A 7654-nucleotide genomic window follows, 5' to 3' on the forward strand; every position below is an offset into this window, starting at 1 on the left:
TTGTTATTGGTGTATCTAACCGTTCACCGTTATTTTTATTTTAAAAAAAATTGACATAAGGGGAAATAATTTTTCTATAGGATATTCAGAATTTCTAACCTCAATTTAATTGTCTTAAAATCCTGTAAAAAAAACCCAAACAAGAGGCCCATGGGCCACATCGCTCACCTGAGGAACAAGCGGTATGATAAAATCAGCTCAATGGAGTCATAATACAAACTATCTGGACAATGTACAATAATTCATGTAAATCCTGTATAAATAAAATCCATTTTCCCCTGGATATTCTTATGCTTATAATCATTAGTCCCTTTTCTAACAGGATGATTTTATAGTCATATCATATGTTGAGTATTGCAGATCTAAAAAAGATCCTTAACAATAGTTTATATATGGGATATAAACGTACATCAAACTCTGAACCTTCTCGTGAGGCCATAGAATTGTCCTGGGGCCAAATCTTAACAATTATAAAGAATCATCTGGCTGATTAGTTTCTGAGAAGATTTTTAAAGATTTACCCTATATATTCCTTTGTTAAACTTTGACCCCCCCCCCATTGTGGCCCCACCCTACCCCTGGGGATCATTATTTTCACAACTTTGAATCTACACTACCTGAGGATGCTTTCACACAAGTTTCAGCTTTCCTGGCTGATAAGTTTCTGAGAAGAAGATTTTTAAAGAATAACTCTGTTTATTCCTATGTAAAACATCGACCTCCCATTGTGGCCCAAACCTACCCCCAGGGGTCATGATTTTCACAAATTTGAATCTACACTACCTGAGTATGCTTCCACACAAGTTTTAGCTTTCCTGGCTAATTAGTTTCTGAGAAGAAGATTTTTAAAGATTTACTGTATATAATCATATGTTAAACTTCGATCCCCCATTGTGGCCCCACCCTACCCCTGGGGATCATTATTTTCACAACTTTGAATCTACACTACCTGAGGATGCTTCCACACAAGTTCCAGCTTTGCCGGCGAATTAGTTTCTGAGAAGAGGATTTTTAAAGATTTACTGTATAAATTCCTATGTTAAACTTCGATCCCCCATTGTGGCCCAACCCTACCCCCCGGGGTCATGATTTTCACAACTTTAAAATTTACACTACCTGAGGATGCATCCACACAAGTGTCAGCTTCCCTGTCTGATTAGTTTCTGAGAAGACGATTTTTAAAGACTTACTGTATATATTCCTATGTAAAACGTCGATCCCCTATTGTGGCCCTACCCTACCCTCGGGGGTCATGATTTTCACAAATTTGAATCTTCACTACCTAAGGATGCATCCACACAAGTGTCAGCTTTCCTGGCCGATTAGTTTCTGAGAAGAAGATTTTTTAAAGAATTACTTTTTATATTCATATGTTAAACTTCGACCCTCCATTGTGGCCCCACCCTACCCCCAGGGGTCATGATTTTCACATCTTTGAATCTACACTACCTGAGGATGCTTCCACACAAGTTTCAGCTTTCCTGGCCGATTAGTTTCTGAGAAGAAGATTTCTAAAGAGTTACTCTATATATTCATGTTAAACTTCGACCCCCCATTGTGGCCCCATCCTCAGGTGAGCTAAAAAGGTTAAGTTTACAATTCAATAAGTTGGTTTCTGGAAGAACAGATTTTGAAAATTTTCGTAATAAATATTGACAATTTTTTATACTTTTTTAATCTTTAGCTTTTAAGAAATCTCTGTATCTTGCTTATAATTCGAAGCTTAACACTCAAATATGGTTAGTAAATAGAAATTGTAAACAACATGCACTACATGTATAACAAATAAAGAACACAATTTATTTATTCGAAATGAATCATATATATATGGATATACCTACATATTTCCGTAAGCGATATCAAACTCTATTTAAACTGAATAAACTAGAGAAAATGCCGAGCATCTCAACAAAACCTATTGCATTAAACTACCATTACGCAAAAGATAATGCCGAATTACCGATAGAATGAATTGTATTTCAGTACCCCCACATCAGATTTTGCTTAATTTGCGCAGGTAAACAGTTAACGTAACTGTTTGATTTACCGAAGTCTCTGATTGATTTGATACGTAAAAATCACGAAATACAGACGATGGTTTCCAGGTTACAAAGCATGAATAATGAAAACGAAACGAAAGTCAGAACAAGCTAACACCAACGTCATGTGTGAAAACTGTCAAAGCATTGAAATATTTAGCCTCAATTTACTTCACAAAATCGGCACCAATATATTTTTCATGTTTCAAAACTTCCCTTCATACGCGAACTGTTGCACAACAAGCAAATTCATCATAGTCAGATCGACCCTTTTTCGTATAATGTCATGGCTGCTTTAAACAAAGAACCTCGTTTTAGAAGTATGGAATACGAGTCTTGGTAAAATGGGTATGCAAATCCGGGCCGTGGCAAAATAAATGCCGGGGCAGATCGGCAATCGTCAATTCCAAATACGCATCATTTTGCAGCAATATCTACAGCGAATACAAATATACTAGTCCATCAAATATCCTGAAATTTTAATGAGATTGGCAGATTAATAACTGCCAATCTTTTGTTTTGCCCAGGCCAAGTCTTGCCTACCCATTTTACCGGATGCCGAGCCCGATTGAAACACGCCTTTCCTTTATTATTATTTTCGTAATAACTTCGATTTGAAACAAAATTACCCCTTAATTTTTGCAATTTATATTTTCCTTCCCATAAGGATAATTTATGCTAAACTACGTTGAATTTGCCTCGGTAGTTCTTGAGAAGAAGATTTTTTAAAATGCACCCCCCTTTTTCTACAGTTTCAAGGTTTTCTCCGCTTTGAATACAGATCGGACTTTAATTTTTGCAATTTATATTCGCCCTCCCATAAGGATGCTTTGTGCCAAATTTGGTTGAAATTGGATAAGCAGTTTTAGAGAAGAAGTTCAAAATGTAAAAAGTTTACAGACGGACAGACGGACAGACGGACGGACGGACAGACGGACAGACGGACGACGGACAAAATGTGATCAGAATAGCTCACTTGAGCTTTCAGCTCAGGTGAGCTAAAAACTATTTCCTACAGGAAAACAAACTTGTGTGAATTAGGAAATAATGATATTTTTTAAAAATATTTATAACTTATTGAAAACATTATTCTTGGAGATTTTTTAAAGATTCAACAGAATTTTATATTTATCCTACTGAAATTTTAATTAATATGAATTATCAGTTTCCTGTGGGGTTTATATTTAAAGGTAGATACCTCCTCTGTCATGTGAGACACATTGAATTCAAATGTAGTGAATAAGTACATGTATGCTTATTCTTAGTCAATGCTCTATCGTATGAAAAAATATTGGTATACATGATTATGTTCTTTAGAAAAGTGCAAAAGTACTGGCTTAGGCATAGAACTACTTTATCCGGCACCCTGTTTTATACATATAACAATTAGAGTGAAACAAAATCAATAAATAATAAGTTTAGTAAATTGATACATGTAGCTGTTTTTAAGTTTTTGGATATTTACATTTTTGTCAATATCAAATTATTTTTTTAACTGTATTTTTGTTCAACTATCAGAACCCCAAAATCATGCAATAAGTAATATGAAAAACAATTGTTTATGTCCCTTTAGGTTAGTAACACTTCTATAATAAACAAAAATAATGCATTCACTCACTCTTTCTAAAAAACAAACCCAAAAGATATTAGTGTGATTCTTAAAATTAATGATAAATATGCCAATTCATTGTACAATAGCTAAAGAAAGACAACCTGGTCTGGATTTCTCGAAGAAAAGAAACCCCCCCAAACTCTAAAATTATCAAGATCAGGGTTTACATCCAAAGCTTCTCTATGCTTATATTTCATGGACAAGGTAACCATATTCAAGTCTAAGGGCAACTGTGACATTTTTGATAAATCAGTCTCCGTGTATCTGGAGCCATGATAAATACCAGTATTTATTTCAAAATGTGACTACCTCAACACTCAAAACTCTGAACTTCTCCAAAACCTGAAAGGGGCTTTGTCACGATTTTGGTCAAAAATTATTTTTCCGATATAAATGTTTAAAATGCTTCATTAAGGCATTTTTATAAGTGAGTTACTGAGCTTGCAATTCTTTGCTATGAAAACAAAGCTTCTGTTTACATTATGAATGGTGTAATGAAAATTCCAGTTTTAGAGTTAAACGTTAAAATCTGTTTCTTTATGCCAAAAATGAACAAGTCAGCTTCAAGAAGATTTTTTTTTACTGGTATATTGGACCTTTGTAAACAAAAACAGGGCACGGGCCTTGTTTACATGACAAAGAATTGTAAGCCCTGTATCTTGCTTATAACTCTACGACTAACAAACAAATTTCATTTGATTATTAGAAATACATTCCTAAAGCATTTTAAATGATAAAAACAGAAAAAAAAGAATTTGAACAAAATCGTGACCATGCCCCTGTAAAGGTTATATAATTCTGAATGGGTTAGAACCAGGATTTCCATTAAAATGTACCCAGCTCCAAGACCCTTACTTGTATATTGAATTGTTTTAACTCTTAAATTCCTAGCATCTGAATATAAATTGAGATTTATATAATATCTGAAGCCAGCTCTTCACTTCATATACATAGTGCCATTAATTAACCTACAAGTTTAAGTAAGAACACACCGGTAGTTATGTAAATATGCGACCATATATATTGGTGTTATGAAGGTAAAATTCAAGTTCTTGTCAACACCGATCTTAGACCCACCTTACCGCTTTTATTCATGCGAAGAAAAAAAAATTCTTGAACATTTAACAATCCTCTAAAAGAAAATGAAGAATGCTGGTACATGTATACGAAATTCGTGAAGTTGATATGGTTGAGAACAAGATTTGCAATTTTTCAGTTCATTTATATTATAACTGCCATGGAGTTAAACAAAGGCCAAATGATGGGGACGGGTACGTTTACGTTTATTCAAAGAGTTCAATATGGAAACAAACTAGTGTGGAAATAGTTAAGGTCATTTCAAATCGCGATATGCGAGGGACACGACACTGTCACTACAGCGGTTCTGTTTAACGTGTGTGTCTCTGTGTGTGTGTGTGTGGGGGGGGGGGGGGGGGGAGGGGGTTAAAAAGGCACTATTTCTATAGTGTTACCCGTTGCTAAGTGTGTTGCTAACGCTGAGGGTAATAGAACGGATTATCAACTGCGTCTAAACCAATCAGATTTCAGTATTTAACATGAAAGTATAATAAAACGAATTGTTATATGCGCGTAAATTATGCCCGTACGGTTCGCCGTAGAATTCACTTCATTTCTTAATGAAATCAGTAAAGTTTTCTTTAAAACCAAGACATTCAGTATAATAAAATAAATAGTGCCTGTTTGGGAGGATAACTGTTGAAATTGACACCCCTCAAAAACAATTATCAACCTCCGCTTAGCGTTGGTTTACAATGGTTTTCTCAGGGTGTCAATTTCAACAGTTACCCTCCCCCCCCCCCCCCCCCCCCAAACAGGCACTATTTATCTAGTATTATTTTTCAAATAATATCTGCAATATGACCATAGTCATATTGCAGATATTATTTGTAATTAGCAATGTGAAGTCGTTAATTTTGAACTCATAGTCAATTCCCAATTAACACCAGAAGTAACTAGAACTGTCCTAATGGGACTAATACCCCCGCAAGGCTAATTTCAAATGGGACAAATAATTGAATTGAATAATAAGGGTTTGGAACACATACAAAAAAAAATTCTAGGATTGTAAGAAAAAAAAAATAGTTAACAAAGAAAAATCAAAAACAAAATTGTCAGAATTTCAATACTGTAATACATTTACAAATGTATGTATCTGATGATATATATTTTTTTTATTTAATTGATTTTAAAGAAAAACCAACAAAATGACAATAACCCCTCCCTTTGCAGTAAATGGAAATACCGGTAGCCAAGCAATGCTCTTCTGTTGATAAAACTTTCAATATCTTTCTAATAAGAGTCTTGACAGATGCAATTAGTTGTTTCAAATTTTCCTCACTTTCTCCTATGGCACAATGGAACTCCGTATCAGAAAACTGATTCCCATAGGACTATGATTTTCTTTGACGAGCTTGATAAATTTAATAAACTCCCAAAACATTACCATACTATTTTAAAAAAAACATTTAATATTACAAACAATTTTAAAATTGCCAAAACACTACAATTATATCAGTAATTTTGAATTTCATTAAATTAATGCCCAATAGGGTCACTCCATCAATTTATTTGACTAATAAATTTAAAAAACTTCTAAAAATAGTTAACTTCTTTATTAATAATGATATTATTTATTTACTTATAATGATAGAAACTTTTGGTTTACATGAAACAGTTTTAAAATAGCCCCAAAACCCTCACCCATTTTACAGATTATCAATTTCCCCATCTGAATCATGGTTCAGATAATGGCTCCCTTGGGACAAATGAATTCAGCAACACTTGTCTTTGATGTTCTTGTTAGCTCCTAAGAATTTATCATTGACAAACAAAAACTTCGCAATGTCAGTTGCTAGAATACTTATAAAAAAATATTTTTTTTTATTAATTAAGACATAAAGACAAAAAACCTCCATCTGAATGTATTTATATAAATATATTTTAAAGTGTTTTAATACTATTAATTAATTAATAAAATCTGTAAGGATTGCCTCCCTTACTGTTCAACATCAGTGTACAATATATAGAATAAGGAAAATGAAAACTGTCATAAAATCATTAAATCTTGTCTGATCTTAAAAAAAATTGCAGGTGCACATCTTCAGATGGTGTTCAACATATGTACAAATTTTCAAACTGTTCCATGCAGTAATAAAAAATTCTATAAGGGGGACAAAGTTGCGTCTACAGACAGACGGACAGACAGACAGACGGACAGGGTGAAACCAATATACCCCCTAAACTTCGTTTGCGGGGGTATAACAATTAAAAGTTAGCCAAATATGATTTTCAAGGCGTACGAGTGAAGAGATACGAAGCAGTCTAGAGAAATTAACGTAGATAATCTGTATAAATATTCACTTCTAATGAAATTTGACAGTAGAATCATGGATAAACTACAATGCATTAATCGTTTTTGAATTTGGATCAAATTTTATTCACGGTTAAACGTTTTTACAGGGTTTTCAATTTATTTTATTTTTCAACAGTTTAAGACGGCGTCATTTTGTCTTTGGCAACTAAATGTCAATCCCTTTTCGGTGCCCATGGCCATTAAACATCATCGTGCCTTCTTCATTGAGAAATCCCGACCGTTGACAGCATGTCATCCGATGGAACGGCATCTTACTGATGACTACTGGCATAGCACGTGATCAGTTGCTGCCCACTTCACATGGATCGAATCTGAATTATCGGGGACTGTATTTGAAGTCCTTAGTTTCAGAACACACTACATCAATATTACAAGAAAATCGCCCATTAATCGAAATATTTGAACTTACGACAACAAAACAATCTATTCCATTTTCAATCATTTATTTTTAATACAGCGAACTTTGTAACAAAGTAGTATCGATATTCATCATTAGAATGATAAACGTAGATCATTTTGAAATGAACAAACCCTTCATGAGTATATGTTTGTAATGGTTAATAAGAAATATTCTCATGCTTTTTTATCTTATAAGTCAGCTTTCTATTT

The 7654-nt window shown here is 33.7% G+C and overlaps 1 protein-coding gene across 15 annotated transcripts in view; it reads right to left on the minus strand.

Annotated features, from left to right (window-relative positions):
• Positions 1-7471: 7471 nt before the first annotated feature.
• LOC105345687 (pre-B-cell leukemia transcription factor 1) overlaps positions 7472-7654 on the minus strand; it is a 16473-nt gene continuing 16290 nt past the window's right edge. For all 15 annotated transcript variants that reach the window (XM_034446638.2, XM_011453924.4, XM_011453932.4 and 12 more), the window contains one exon: positions 7472-7654. This exon is cut by the window's right edge and continues 639 nt beyond it. The gene's annotated coding sequence lies outside the window, so the exon portion shown is untranslated.

This window comes from Magallana gigas, chromosome 2 (assembly GCF_963853765.1).
Source record: "Magallana gigas chromosome 2, xbMagGiga1.1, whole genome shotgun sequence".
In the NCBI taxonomy this organism is placed as follows: Eukaryota; Metazoa; Mollusca; class Bivalvia; order Ostreida; family Ostreidae; genus Magallana; species Magallana gigas.